This window comes from Anser anser (assembly GCF_964211835.1).
Source record: "Anser anser genome assembly, chromosome: Z".
In the NCBI taxonomy this organism is placed as follows: Eukaryota; Metazoa; Chordata; class Aves; order Anseriformes; family Anatidae; genus Anser; species Anser anser.
This window is the reverse complement of record NC_139723.1, coordinates 62,658,180-62,672,607: the sequence shown is the minus strand read 5'-3', so window position 1 is coordinate 62,672,607 and position 14,428 is coordinate 62,658,180. Positions and strand designations below refer to the sequence as shown.

General features: G+C 47.5%; 1 long non-coding RNA gene across 1 annotated transcript; it reads left to right on the top strand.

The window, feature by feature from the left end:
* Positions 1-7,843: 7,843 nt before the first annotated feature.
* Positions 7,844-10,674, top strand: LOC310889081. Its single transcript, XR_014576366.1, has 3 exons — positions 7,844-8,091; positions 8,244-8,383; positions 8,569-10,674. It is a non-coding gene; the product is annotated as an uncharacterized lncRNA (long non-coding RNA).
* Positions 10,675-14,428: the final 3,754 nt, after the last annotated feature.

Here is a 14,428-nt window from a genome sequence, read left to right as displayed (position 1 = left end):
CCCGCCTTCCCCCACCTGACTCACCAGGGAGTCGACTCAGGATCTGAAATCAGACGCCAACGGACTGGTTTGCGGGCCGAGCACCCCCCACCCCACCCCACCCCGCCCTACCCCACCCCAACCCTCCCCGTGCCCCCTCCTCGCCCCCCGACGGCCGCCTCTCTCCGGCGGCCGGGGGCACCCCGCTCCCAGCCCTGCCTCCCGCCCCCGCCCCATCGCCACGACCCGCCGGCCGTCCGAGCGGCCTTGCAAACAAATGCGATTTGGTTTTGGGTTCGGTTTATTTCTCAAGAGTAGCGATCTCCCGCCGGCCCCGTCCGCGGCGAGGGCAGGGTCGGGCGGCGCCCGGCCCGGCAGCGCCGTCGGGGGTGGCTGGGCGGGTGCGCGGAGCGGTAGGAAAAAGCCCGAGGGAAATCAAATCCATTTTGATTGCATTTATAAACGAAAGTGAGAGAGAAGGGGATAAAAAACATAATGTTTTGTTTCTTTTTTTTTTGTTAGTTTTTCTTTTTTGTAATCGTAGAATACGCGGAAAAAAAAAAAAAAGGAAAAAAAAAAAAAGCAAGAGCACTTCCCTTTTTCGGACCTTTGATTTCGTGACAGTTGAGTTGCCAATCTGCCCCACGTTTATTTATGCATTTATTTACGTTCCTGCTGCTATTGTCCCTCCTGCATCTTCCGCTGCCGCCGGCGGAGGCGCCCGCCGCGGCCGCGGCCCCCGCCCCGCCCGTGCCGGCCCCGCGGCCCGCCCGCCTGCATGTGCCGGTCACCCCGCCGCAGGGCAGGGCCGCTGGAGGAATGAGCAAACAATGTGAAATAGGATGTTTTGTGTAGATGAAGCATTCTTGTTACATGCTGGTCGATTCGTGCTATGTTTTAACTTATTGTCTGTGCTAATTTATTGAATTTTGCGTTTCATAATAAATGTTTGAGCTAATATAAAGCATATCATTTGACTTTTCCGGACAAGTTTATATCAAGTTAATGTAAATGGATAAATAAAATCATTTTCAGTATGTGATATGAAGAATTATGGATTTTGGTGTGGCGTGTGAGATATGAGAGGTGTTTTGAACCGCAGGCAAAAAGGAAAAAAAAAAAGAGGAAAAGAAAAGAGAAAAAGAAAAGAAAAAGACAAGATTTCTTGCCTTCGGAATCACAGATTCCTTTGTCATACTTTTGGGGATGGTTTGCTTGCTTGAATTTTGCATTGAAGCGTTTCATCTATCACAATTTTAATACTTCATGATTAATAAACTTTTGTTAATCTTTCTGCGTAACTGGCCTCTCCACTGCAAGAGATGGAAAGTTCCGCTGCGAAGCGAGGCGCAGGAAAAGCGGGAGCGGGTGGCAGGCACGGGACGGGTGGGGATGGGACGGGACGGGGAAGGGACGGGAAGGGGATGGGACGGGATGGGACGAGACGGGGGTCTCTTTGCCATGCATCTTCGTGGCAGCTCTGAATGAGTGTGTGGCTGCCGGCGGGGCTAATCCCACGGAAGAGAAAACACTCGATTTAGTCCTGTGCAAACTTTGACACGGGGGGTGGAAATGGAGAACTTTGTCAAGCATCTCACAGCCCATTTTTCTCTTTTTTTTTTTTTTCAGTGCAATGCACTGAGATCTCTTCCCCTTGTACATCAATTACACACCTCTTAATTACACACCTGAGAGTGCCCAGCTCCATAGGCACCCGCAGAAGGGTCCTTGCCTGCTCCAAAGTGCATATTACGTATGCATATTTAATTTAAAAGAGAAATAAAAGGAGGATAAATTATTGGAGATCCAGGCCAGGAGTGAGTCCACTGGGGGTCACCCAAGGAAACAGTTCCGTGCCCTTTCGCAGGAGCCCACAGGCCTGGGCACCCAAACAGCCTGGGATGCTCATCCTGTGGCAGGCCAGGAGAGATGGGTCCCGTACCACAACCCACACCACGAGGAATGCCTGGGGTGAGAAGGTGCCGTGCCCTGTCCCTCTTTCCATCCTTCCCTCTCCTCCCCAGCCCAGCCTTGGGCCAAACAGCTGCCCCTGGGCTCGCAATCAGAGATTTGAAATCATCTGAGATGGAGGTTGGGGTGCATAGGGTGTGTGCGCCCCGTTATCCCACGTCCCTCGGTCTGCCCCATCCCACAGCACTCCTTTCCCTGTGCCGCAGCCTGCAGGGAGGGAAAGCATCTCTCCACCTATACGTGGAGGAGAGCAAATGTCGCTCTGCTCCTTCCAAATGTATGGAAGGCTGTTTACAAGCATGTAATTTTTACGGCTGCTTTATATCGCTATAAGCAAGACAGCTTTATGATGTAGGAATGTAGTAAAGTGCGGTATGGAAGATCTTTAAAAAATATGTGCTTTTTAATGGTAGAGAAAAATGCTCTCTCTGGCTGGGGGCAGGGGATTGAGACACAACATGTAGCATCTAGCTCTTGACACTGAACATCTCAAGTCTGTGGAAGAGGCCCTGCAAAGGTCCTTCTGGTTAATTCTCGCTCCTAAAACATCCATCATTTCCTCCATATTCTAATGAAAGTGTTGTCCTGGTTATGAGCAAAGCTTTTTGATCCTACCCAACTTTGATACAACATTTGTTTCCATGGCAATAGATCTTCGTGTTCTGAGTCCTGGAGATTTTTGAAATTATACATACCCTTAGCACCAGCTGAAGCTTTGCAACATAAAACATCTACGCTGATGCTCTTATGTGTTTAACATGGATGAAAAGAAGGGGACTACAGGTTTCACTCATACATGTTACAGGTTGTGTGTGAATGATTTTATTACAAAATCTCACTCTCACTGATACTAAAATAAAATAAAATTAAAAAAAAAAATAATTAAACCATGCTGACCAGTTCTACCTAGCAACAGGAACAGCTTTGCTTCATTCGCATAAAGTGATCAAAATAAATGAGTGAAATCCATATACATCGAGGGGAAACATTTACGCTGAATAACAATTAGTCTACTACCTACTAAGTAGCTAACTCTGGGCTTTGGGGGCTGCTATGATCTGGGCTTGTTTGCTTACCTTAAGGTGTGTTTCAACCCTGAGCAATTCCACTCAGCTTGTAAATAGACTCTGATTTAAGTTTATATATATGGATTCATTTCTACACCAGCACACATCCACATAGGTTTACTTCCCTCTAAACACAACATCACCTCTGAAGTCTGAGGAATATACATAACGATAATGTCACCGAACCTTTCATTTGCTCTCTTGATGAAATGCTTTGACACTCTCTCTCTCCTGTCTTACTGCCCTGAAATCCCCCTGGAAGGCCGAACCTGCTCCTGCCCGCAGCTGGAGATTGCATTCGCTGAGCAGCTATTAACATCGGAAGAAAGTTTTTGCAAGGAAAGAGATCAGATGACATTGCAGCACAGATTATATTATTGTACTAGCAGCAATGATCCCTTCTCCTAGAAATGAAAATGTGGTTTAATTTGTGTTGTGGTCCTTAAATTTTCATTTTTCAGAATAAAAACCTCCGAACATGAAAATGTATCTTACGGTAATGGAGGTATGGCAGTTAACCTGTCAGTTGAAAGTATGTAACCTTCCTTTTCTCCTTTTCATGACAAAGGTAATCTCATCTGAGGGCATTTATGTGAAGAAATAACAGCATGGCATGGTGAAACCACTGGCTCATTAATCCTGGCATCTACTTCCTGCAGGGTATCTTGATTAGTTAGATTCATTCATCGGGTATTTCGGAGTTTCTGATTTCTCACCACTGGCTAGGCTCACTGAGTTCAGGCTAAATTGAGCCAGAAGCAATGTTTATTAGTAATTTTGTAATACAGACTACCCTAATAATTCAGGACAAATATCTCATCTGAAATATATCCATTCACCCTAACACCTAATGCCGTTTGCAGCTGTGTTCGGAGAGAACTGAGGGAACACAAGTGATTGGGCATGTATTTTCTAAATTATTAATATGAGAGCTAATAGAGAACTCCTCTTCATTTCCAATGCCAGAATTAAGATCCTTTTCCTTAAAGCAAGCCCTGGCACAGAGGGGACCACCTCCTGCCTACTGCCAACACCCCGCACGGGCGGGTTGGCCCAGGAAGCGCAGCCTCCTCAGCCTTCCAGTGTGAAGGTGAAAGGGAGAACAAAGGAATTTTAGTTTCTCCCTCCTGAGTGTTATGAGCATGGGAGAAGAAAGAGAAATCCCTAGAAATTAGTATCCTGAAATGGCACAGATCTATCCCAACTCTTTGGTAGCTGCAATAGGGTTGCAGCTGATACAAAAGAGACACAAGAGCAAAAGCCCCGATGCTGCGGCCTTGAAGACTACGCTTTCCCACCTGAGAGTTAAGCAGATAAGTGTACGACAATTTGCAGGATTGGTACTCAAAACTGTTCTGCCAGAAAGCATTTCTCCATTTCATAAAATCTCTTCCCTAAAAGAAATAAGAGGACCACACATGGATCACACACTGGCTGCAGCTTGTGTCACCTCAGCTCATCCAGTCGTAGGTCAGATCCAGGGCCTGGAAGCCAGTCTGACTCCATGACCACACATAAGGTACCCCAAAATCTCTGGGCAGGGCAGCTGACAGTCCTGGCTTGACTTAGAGAAGCAGGGTTTAGCCACTAAATATGTAGAACCTACACGATCCTTTTAAACATCACTGCCTGATCATCACCCGGGGCAGTGATGCCATGAGAGGAGGAAAACCAGGGTGCAGTGGAGGGGGAGTGCATGGACAGCACTGTTTTAATTTAATTGTCGCCTCATCATGACAAGAGCATTGGGGGGGTGGGGGGGGTGTTGATTAACCATCACTCTTTGGTTTGAATAGGGCTCAGTGAGCACATTAACAGCCCCATGTAAGGCCCTATGTGAGATTTACTTCTACTCCTCAGAGAAAAAAACGGCAGGAGGGTGTCTCTCTTTTCATCCTCCTCACAGCCAGGGCTCACGCACAGATGAGCCCGCCTTTGTCTTCCACCTGGGATGCTGTATAATGGTATGGGTGGGAGGTCGCCTCTCTTATTTGCCAATAAATTGTGCCTGCTTCAGCTTCTCCTGGGACCATGCTTGAGGCTCAAAAACTCTGCCTCACTTTCATCAATGCTCATGCTTAAAAGCATTTTTTTTTTTTCCAGAGCTAAAATTATGCTTTTAGGAGCTTTGAAATCTGCCAGAGGAGAATTGCTCCTCTGGAGGAAGGAGTCCAGAGACATTTGCGCAGGACTTGCCACTCGAGGTTACACAACTGCTCTGCAGAGATCCTCACCCTCCTGCGAAGGTCAGAGGGAAAATGCAGAATATGCTTAACACACTGCCTGCGAGGGTGATGCTCCCTGCTGACCCCCATACGCGGTTTGTGCCTTGGAGTATGAAGTCTGATTAGCCTTCTCTTGCAGCGCTGGAAGCATCATGGTAGCGATCCAAAAAGTACTTCAGAAAAAACAACAACAACAACAAACAAAACCCACAAAAACTACAGACTTTCTCTCACTGACCTCCCGCTACACTGAATTTCATAAGCTGACAGTGCACCCTGTAAGGACACATTTCTTTTTTACTGGTTTCAATTTATTGCCCTTTAATATAATTTAAGTGGCAGCTATGATTCCCTGTGGCTCCTTTACAAGCCTGTAAAGTTTATTTTTTGCTAACTTTTAAAAGAGTATTTCAGGATGGCTACAAGCACCCTCCCCTGCTTTTGGTATCTAATAATTAAGAGAAAATACCACCCTTTGTTTCGATCCATAAACATTATTCTGTAATGAAATTCTTACATACTGGATGCATGTGATGCTGAGCATCGTGCCCTATATCTGAGCTTAGGCAAAGCTCAATTTGACCAGAACAGGATCAATCCTTGTCTTGCTGTTTCCAGAGGGTTTGGTTGTGCCACAGTCACAGTCAGTGAAAGATGGTGCAGATGCAGTCAGTGCACGCTAAGTGAGCAGAAAACAGGACATTGGAAGGGGGCGTAGTGCTGTCCAGCTACTGTTCTCCATGGCCCAGCCATTGCTTGGTGATGTTTGGTGTCCCCTGAGGGCAGGACATGCTCAGGGAAGTCCCCATCAGTGAAGGAGCTCTCACTGCAGCAATGTCACCTGGCTTACAGGCTTGCGTAGTTCGTCAGACATCCAATGAATTCAGATTTATAAACAAAACCGAGTGTAAAAAGGTATTGCAGCAGCTCTACAGCCACAAAATGTCACCAGAAATTAACCAGCTTTGCTCTTTCAACTGAAGAACAAAATGAGAAGTCTACAGAAGGTCAGACATATAAAAATGCATTGGGATGAACAGGGAAGAATATTAAATTACTAAATAAAGAATTACACTTGGTACAGTTGGTGGCTCTAATCTTTGTGTCTATTATAAGCAATAATTAACACCCACAACTGTATTCATTGTCAGCCTGTGTTCTTATCTTCAGGTCTTGGTAGCAAATAAATGACTCATTCTTTATTCTTGAAATTTTAAATATTTTAAGAAATACTTGATGATAATTCCACTATATTTTATAGTACCGTCACTTTGTCCTTTCTGTTTTATCTTCTGTGCAATCTTAAGCCGAGGTTTGCCATAAACTGTGACTGGGCAGAGCACTGCAGGGGTGGGGAATTCTCCTGGCCCCTGAGGTGTCCCATCTCTGTATAAAGACAGCTACAAAGAAAGTGTTTATAAAGAATGTGGGGCCCTCTGTTGTTAGCTTATTGCTCTGGCCCTTCCTAGTATCTTACTCCAGAAGCTGCAGCATCTGACCCACTCACCACTTGGCTTGTGTTCTCACTTGAACCAGACCTTTCTTGTTTCTGTTGGAGATGATTCCTGCCCGTTCTACAATAAATTGCCCTAATAGTCCTTCATTCATTACCCACTTCTCTCTTAGTCTCTCTAGTGGGGTGTAAATCTGTACATTTCATTTGTGGACCTTATAGTCAATCAATTACACCCAAAATGTAAAGCCAGTCTTTTACTTGTTGATGCCTTCCATACACATCCTTCTTTATGTTATAACTCTGACAGTAGATGGTTACACCATTACTTCCTAAATGAAAGCATCCACTATTGCAGGTATTTTTTAAAAAAAGTGTCTAACTGTCTTAGTACACAAGTCTCATCTTTAAAGTACTGTAGGCTGCCAGGCTCCATCAATTTTCATCCTCATTACCTCCACAGCCTTAAAACACTCCACATGTAGTTTAGAAATTTCTTCTTTATCAAACAACATCCTCTGAACTTGTTCTGCCCAAAGGCTCAGCCAATGCACATATTTCCTCTTACCATTAATTATGCTGCTTTAATCCTGGCCACCTTTGACAGCACAGTTGTCCAGTCACTCTTAAAGTGCTCTTTCTACCAGGCTGCAAAGCCCCATCTCATCTTTAAATCTCATTTTGATCCTTGTATTTTATCTCTAGCTTCAGAATGACTTTCTGTGTGAAGCAGTGTGGCACTCTCCACAGGGAAGATTATCTACCTGCCTGCTTCTGCTTTCACCAAAGCCTCTAGGATTTTGACACACCAGATACAATTCTGATTACCTGTATGACTCACACCAGTCGAGAAAGGATTTAGCACACCATTCCTGGCTATGCCTTTTCCCCTCACCTTCAGCCACCATTATTTGTGCCACTCCACTGGTGAATCTCCTTGAAATGACTTTGATACTTCTGGATCATGCCCAGGTCTTCTCATTTCCAAACTAGTAGCATGCACTCCTGCATTTGCTGAAGGTGGGTTTACATTTTCACACATTCCCAGCTGGTTTGTATGCTTGCATCAATGCAGCTGGGGTTGATTCTCAAGTTGATGGTATATGAAACTAGAGTGGCTGGTGCTCAGGCTCTCTGAAGATCAGGTTCTTATGTGGTTGCATGGTTCTCTGGACACTTGGAGAAACATAATTCCTCAAATACCCTTAAAGTTAATTCTTATGATCTGCATTCAGGCTGCAGTTTGTAGTCATTTGGGGGAGAGGATGATAGGCACAATAAATGGGTGATAGAATTTCACTTCAAGGTGAGGAGACCCAGTTCATCTCCATTGCCTAGGTCGGGAACAGACTGCAGCAGCCTTGCTCCAAATCACCCTTTGATGGCTTCGACTTAGGTACTACAGCTGAGCTCACATTCAGAAGTCCTAAATTTCACCAGTATCCCTGTGCTCTCTTGGGTCATATCTCTGAGGACTCCAAAGAGTGCCATGAATAAGCCAGTAGGAGATACAAAGCACTGAGTTATGCTGGATTTATCTCTTTGCAGATGGCTTGGTGTGGCTCAGGCACTGCTGCAGACCCTCAGGTTCTGTGTCTTGTGCACAGCAATGCAGTCACAAGTTCCAGCAGGGCTTGGAGTCCAAAATACAATCCCAGACATGATTCACTGGCCTGGAGTTGTATTTGGTGAGTAATAATATCAATTCCAGAACCTTACTATGGTTTATTTACTGGTCATATTAGCATGTAGGCTGACTCACATTGCCATAGAAAACCCTTGCTTGCATATGAATGTTATTATGCTATCAACTGCATCTGATACCTCACAGATATTTTTTTTTCTGTTTTCTCCCTCCTAATCTATTTTTTAGGCCAACAACCCTGCTTCAGTGCCAGCATCTGCCTTTCTAATAATGTAACTATTTACTGCATCATTGTGCTCTACTCTCATTTCATGTTGTCACACTCTCCATGACATTATTTGAAAATTGTCAAAACCTTCAGTGAGAATTTTCTACCAGAGGGAAAATGAAAAACGCAAGCGGCGCAGAGTGGTTACCATGAAAAGGCACAGAGACTGAAGCACCACGGCATTTCCTCAATGTGACCTCCTTCTGTACTCTGGCTGAGATACTCAGACCCACATGTCTTGGAGAAGCTGGTGCATTTGTTTATCCTGCCATGTGTGCTCTCTGCACAATTGCTGAAGTTTGGTCTGAATCCCTCTGGACAGCTCCACACTGCATTTCCATCATCTTTTTTTTTTTTTTTTCTTTAGGTCTACAGCTTTTACTACTCTCTTCAGCGACAAATATCCACACAGTGATCAGTGAATTATTACAAACACAGGTGTTGCTTATCTTGAGTCATATCTCCAGAAATGAACCAACATGACTTTACCATGGGTGTAACTGAATTAGATGCACTGGATGAAAGAGAAGCAAAAATAACCAAGTGAATATGTTCGGTGGAGAGCTTGTTACCAGCAGTAGCCAAAAGTTGCCCTGAGCTCAGTCCCAGACAGCTCCACCTGCAGCTACTCACAGCTGCTTTGTCCTTGTCATGGTGGTCCTTGGGAATAAAGATGCAGGCAGGGTCTGCAGTGCCTTGTCAGAGCCCTCTGGCTGCCTGGCCTTTGCAGGCTGTGCTACTCCATGGCATCGCGCTCAGGGCAGGGGGAGATGAGATGTTTTAGGAAGAATGGTAAGTTTTGGCATTCAGTTCTTCAGAGCAGCTTGCCTATATGAGAGATGACCTCATATATGCTGGATACTGCTTGGTATTTTCTCCATGTTTTCCAGCTTCTGTCCCATGCACCCCAGAACTCCACCAAAATCACCTCTGAACAAGGCTGTGTCCGCGGAGTGGTTCAGCCATGTTGTCAGACAGATGGGACGGCCACATCTGTATGGAGACACCTCCTCATGTTCCCTAGTGGCAGCACGTGTCTCAGTCTCCATGAGCTCCACCTAGGATGGATGTCTCTCATGCTTTCCTCCACACTGGAGGTCAGAAGGACTCCTCCTCTTCAGGCACTACACCAGGGTCACCCACTGCATGGACAGGGCTTAACAGACAGCTGCAGAAGGTGCCAGCACAGAAAGGAGGAGCTCAGCCACTGCCAGGCTGTCCAACACTCTCTGGCATCTGCTTCTTCATGTGCTGGTACATGGACAAGCTCTTCTGCCACCTGGGAAACAAGAGCTCTCCAAAACAAGGGCCACAGAGGTATCAAAACAACAGAAGACTGACCCAGACAAAATGTTCCTCAGCTATTCTGCAAACCTCTGAAGAGAACAAGGTCATTTATTTCTGGCACAAGTGCTGAAGGGGCGTGAGGGCTACTTGCAGGTTAAAAAATACTTGTAGTAGTACACACTGAGAGCCTCCCTTCTCAATAAGGAAGCTAAATATAAAATGCTGCTTTAAACTTAGGAGGCACATGACTGCAGGGTGTCTGCACGTATTTCTATGTATAATAAACTTGAAATTGTGTTATATTTTATTACCAGTGGTTTGAAAATCTCACCCATGAAGTTACATATTGTGCTACATCTGGCATGGCTGTAATGCTGCTAAGAAAAAATATGTACTAGTAAAAAATAAAGATAAAAAAAACAAACTAACAGAGGTACACATTGAGTAACCCACATTTTTCATCAATCAATCATCAAAATGTCTTCAGAATAAAGCCGTGTCTTTTGTTAATTTTTTGGGGGGATAATCCAATGAGGCTACTAAATAAAGCCAAGTATTAAGGATGTGAAGTCAAAAAGCTTTTTTCAGCTCAGCTGTGAATTGCCGAATGGCAATTACACATTCTGAACAATCATACAACTTCTTTAATCAAATGAAGTAGTATGAAGCTGGCTACATTTTCCTCAATACTTTCAACTTCCGTGAAAAATACAATAATTAAACTCTCGGTACAATGACTTTCAAACCTCTGCACGCTCTCAGCCCCCTCCCTTCTTCTCTCTCTGGATAATAAATCCTTATGAAAGCTGCCACCACGACAGAGACAGGTTGTGAAATTGTTTAATAATGTTGACTCAAGTAGTGACATCATTTGGAGACTTTTGTTTTTTTTTTGCAACATCTTTCTAAAGACAACTGCGAGCTGCTGGATGTGACAGAGCAGATACAGCCCCTGGCAATGAGAAGAAAAGTGCCTGAAGCAAGAGGAGTGCACCCCCAGTGAGCAGGCAAGAAGGGGATCCATCAACTGTGCTACCAGCCCTGGGGGTGGAGGTGAGCCAGGATCAAGGGGAAGAAATCCCAGTGTTGTCCCTTTTTTCCTTCCCTGGTGGCCCATCTGACAAGTCCTTCTGTGAAATGCTTCTTTTAGGAGAACGACAGGGACAGGAGAGTCAATGCCACATATTAAGGAGAACAGGGAGGATGCCCAAGCGAAACATTTTGACATGCATGGAGAATGGAAACATCTACTGGAAAGTAAGCCCTTTTCCACAAGCGCTTTCTATGTCCTGCGAAGCAGCTGTCACATCTGGCCCTGGGCCCTTCTTGGTCCTGTGTGGAGGCAGCTGCCAGGCTCCAGGAACATGTGCTTGGCAGAACTGGTGTTTTCACTGGGAAGATGCAAATTTGCTTTGAGAAGAACAGAAGCACATAATGGCCAGGTTTGGAAGGGACCTCTGAAGATCATCTGGTCCAAACCCCCTGCCGAGCAGGATCACCTAGAGCACATGGCACAGGAAGGCATCCAGGCAGGTTTTGAACATCTCCAGAGATGAAGACTCCACAGCCTCTCTGGGCAACCTGTGCCAGTGCTCTGTCACCCTCACAGTAAAGAAGTGCCCTCTCATATTCAGCCAGAACCTCCTGTGCTTCAGTTTGTGCCCGTTGCCTCTTGTCCTGTCGCTGGGCACAACTGAAAAGAGACTGGCTCCATCCTCTGAACACTCTCCCCTTAGATATTTATACACATTGATGAGGTCTCCCCTCAGCCTTCTCTTTTCCGGGCTAAACAGGCCCAGCTCTCTCAGCCTGTCCTCGTACAACAGGTACTCCGGTCCTCTCATCATCTTCTTAGCCCTCCTCTGGACTCGCTCCAGTAGCTCCACGTCCCTCTTGCACTGGGGATCCCAGAACTGGACACAATACTCCAGGTGTGGCCTCACCAGGGCTGAGTAGAGGGGGAGGATCACCTCCCTTGACCTGCTGGCAACACTCTTCCGAATGCAGCCCAGGATACTGTTGGCCTTCGTGGCCACAAGGGCACAGTGCTGGCTCACAGTCAGCCTGCTGTCCACCAGGACTCCCAGGTCTCTCTCTGCAGAGCTGCTCTCCAGCAGGCCAGCCCCCAGCCTGTACTGTTGCCTGGGGTTATTCCTCCCTAGGTGCAGGACCCTGCACTTGCCCTTGTTGAACTTCATGAGGTTCCTCTCAGCCCAACCCTCCAGCCTGTCGAGGTCCCTCTGAAAGGCAGCACAGCTCTCTGGGGTATCAGCCACTCCTCCAAGCTTTGTGTGGTCAGAAAACTTGCTGAGGGTGCACTCCGTTCCATCATTACATTGTTCAAGTCATTGAGGAATAAGTTGAACAAGATCACACCCAGTACTGACCCCTGGGGGACACCGCTATCTACAGGCCTCCAAGAACGGCTTGGGTTGAAAGTGACCTTAAGGATCATCTAACTCCAACCCCCCTGCCATAGGCAGGGATGCCACCCAATAGATCAAGTTGGCCAAGGCCCTATCCAGCCTGGCCTTGAAAACCTCCAGGGATGGGGCATTCACAGCTTCTCCGGGCAACCTGTTCCAGTGCCTCACCACCCTTCTACAGAGAAGAATTTCCTCCTAATGCCTAGTCTATCCTCTTCTGGTTTAAGACCATTCCTCCTTGTTCTATGCCTTCTTACAGGTGGGAGGTATAAATGGTATAAAACAGGCCTGATTTCTACCTCAGACAGAGCTCCTTTCATCTGAGAAGCTTCCTGTGCTGCTCCTTGGAGAGCAGCCCATGCTGGAGCATTCCATTCCTGAAGGACTGCACCCTGTGGTACGGCTCCCGGGCTGGCAGTTCTCAGGCCGGCAGGCATTTTCTTCTGCCCCAGGTTCAGGAGACTTTTTCCGTCAGCCTTTTTCCAGTTAGGGCATGGTCACCCTTATGGCTGCTGCCCTCACCCAGTTACCCAACCCCATGATAATTTCCTATCCCCCAAATGACTTCCATCTGGGTTGCTTTTTAGGATTTTTCTATTTTTTCATTAAATGTGGGGCCTGGCCTGGTGGCCTGCGTGGTCGCCAGCCCCCGGTTCCTCCTGCTGGGCCCTACGCAGCCATGAAGTGTCCCCGGGGTTGGCGTTCAGCGGGGACCGGGGCCGTCTGTGCCCGTCCTGCTCCCAGTGCCATAAGAAGCTTTGGACGAGCTGTCGTGGCATGGAGGGGTTGCGGTCCCTGCGCCTGGGCGAGACGCTGCGGGACCTGTAGCTGGAGGAGCTCCTCCGCTGCAGCTGCTGCCGCCGCCCCGGCACCACGTTGCGTTGGGCCCTTCCCCGGGGCCGGCAAGCTGAGGCGTCCCACATGGAGCACGGCACCAGCCTTCGATGGCCAGGATGGGCCGCCGGCAGAGCGGGCAGGTGGCTCTGTGGGCAGCCCATGGCTGGATGCACTCCACGCAAAAGGAGTGCCTGCAGGGGTTCAGCCAGGCTGCGTCAGCCAGCGGGCCCAGGCAGATGGTGCATGACTCTTCTCTGGGCATCTCCACCGGCAGCTCCTGGTGTGGCTGGCTCATGGTGTCCGCCTCTGTCCTGGCGTGGAGATGCTTGTTGTCTGTGGGACGCTGTTCTGACGACTAGCAGGTGTCAAATGACTCTGGTTCTCAGCACTTCCTTTGCAGGTTGCTGGCAGAATCTCAAAGAGTTGCAGCCCACCAGCAGCACCCTGATGCCTTGCGCTCCACCAGGAAGACCTTGACACCTTGCCTACAACCAGAGGGAGGGATCTCAACATCTCACATGCCACCAGAAGGACGTCAACATCTTGCTTTCCACCAGAAGGACCTTGACATCTCGAGTTCCACCAGAAGGACTGGGGTGCCTCACTTGCCACTCAGAAGGACCTCGTGTCTCTCGTGCCACAGGAAGGACCTTGACGTCTCGCGTGCCACCGGAATGACTTTGATGTCGCGCCTTCCACTCACAACACCTCCAACTGTCACGTTCCAGCAGTAGGATCTCAACCTCTTGAGTGCCACTAGCTGGACTCAACACAGGCTGGATGCTCAGGGCTCTTATGGCCAGCTGCCTTTTGTGAGGCCATCGGGTGACAGTGACTCTCTGGTGACATCACAAGGCTCTCGGGGTGCCCCTGATGGCAGCACTTAGGAATTAACGTGACTGTTGTGAGAAAATGCTGATGTGAAATGGCTGCTCCACACTGACAGGAGCAATGTCTGCCAGGCTGGGGTCCAGGCTGGGAGCTCAGCCTTCAGCCTGGGAATTGTGCCTGTGGGCCAGGAACGTCCTTGTAGTGCAGCTGGACACCTGAGCACAGGAAACGCCCTGAAGAGACCATTGAGAATGACACAACAAGAAACTGAGGAACAATTTATCGCTTGGGAAGGTGAAAAAGAGCCTGGGCATGAGGAAATAGGTTCAAGAAAGTGGGAACATGCATGAGAAATCAAGAGTTTTTAAAGAATATGAGGAACATCAGCAGCTATTGGCTGTCCAAGGAGGATGGTACAAATGAACAGCATCTATTGGTT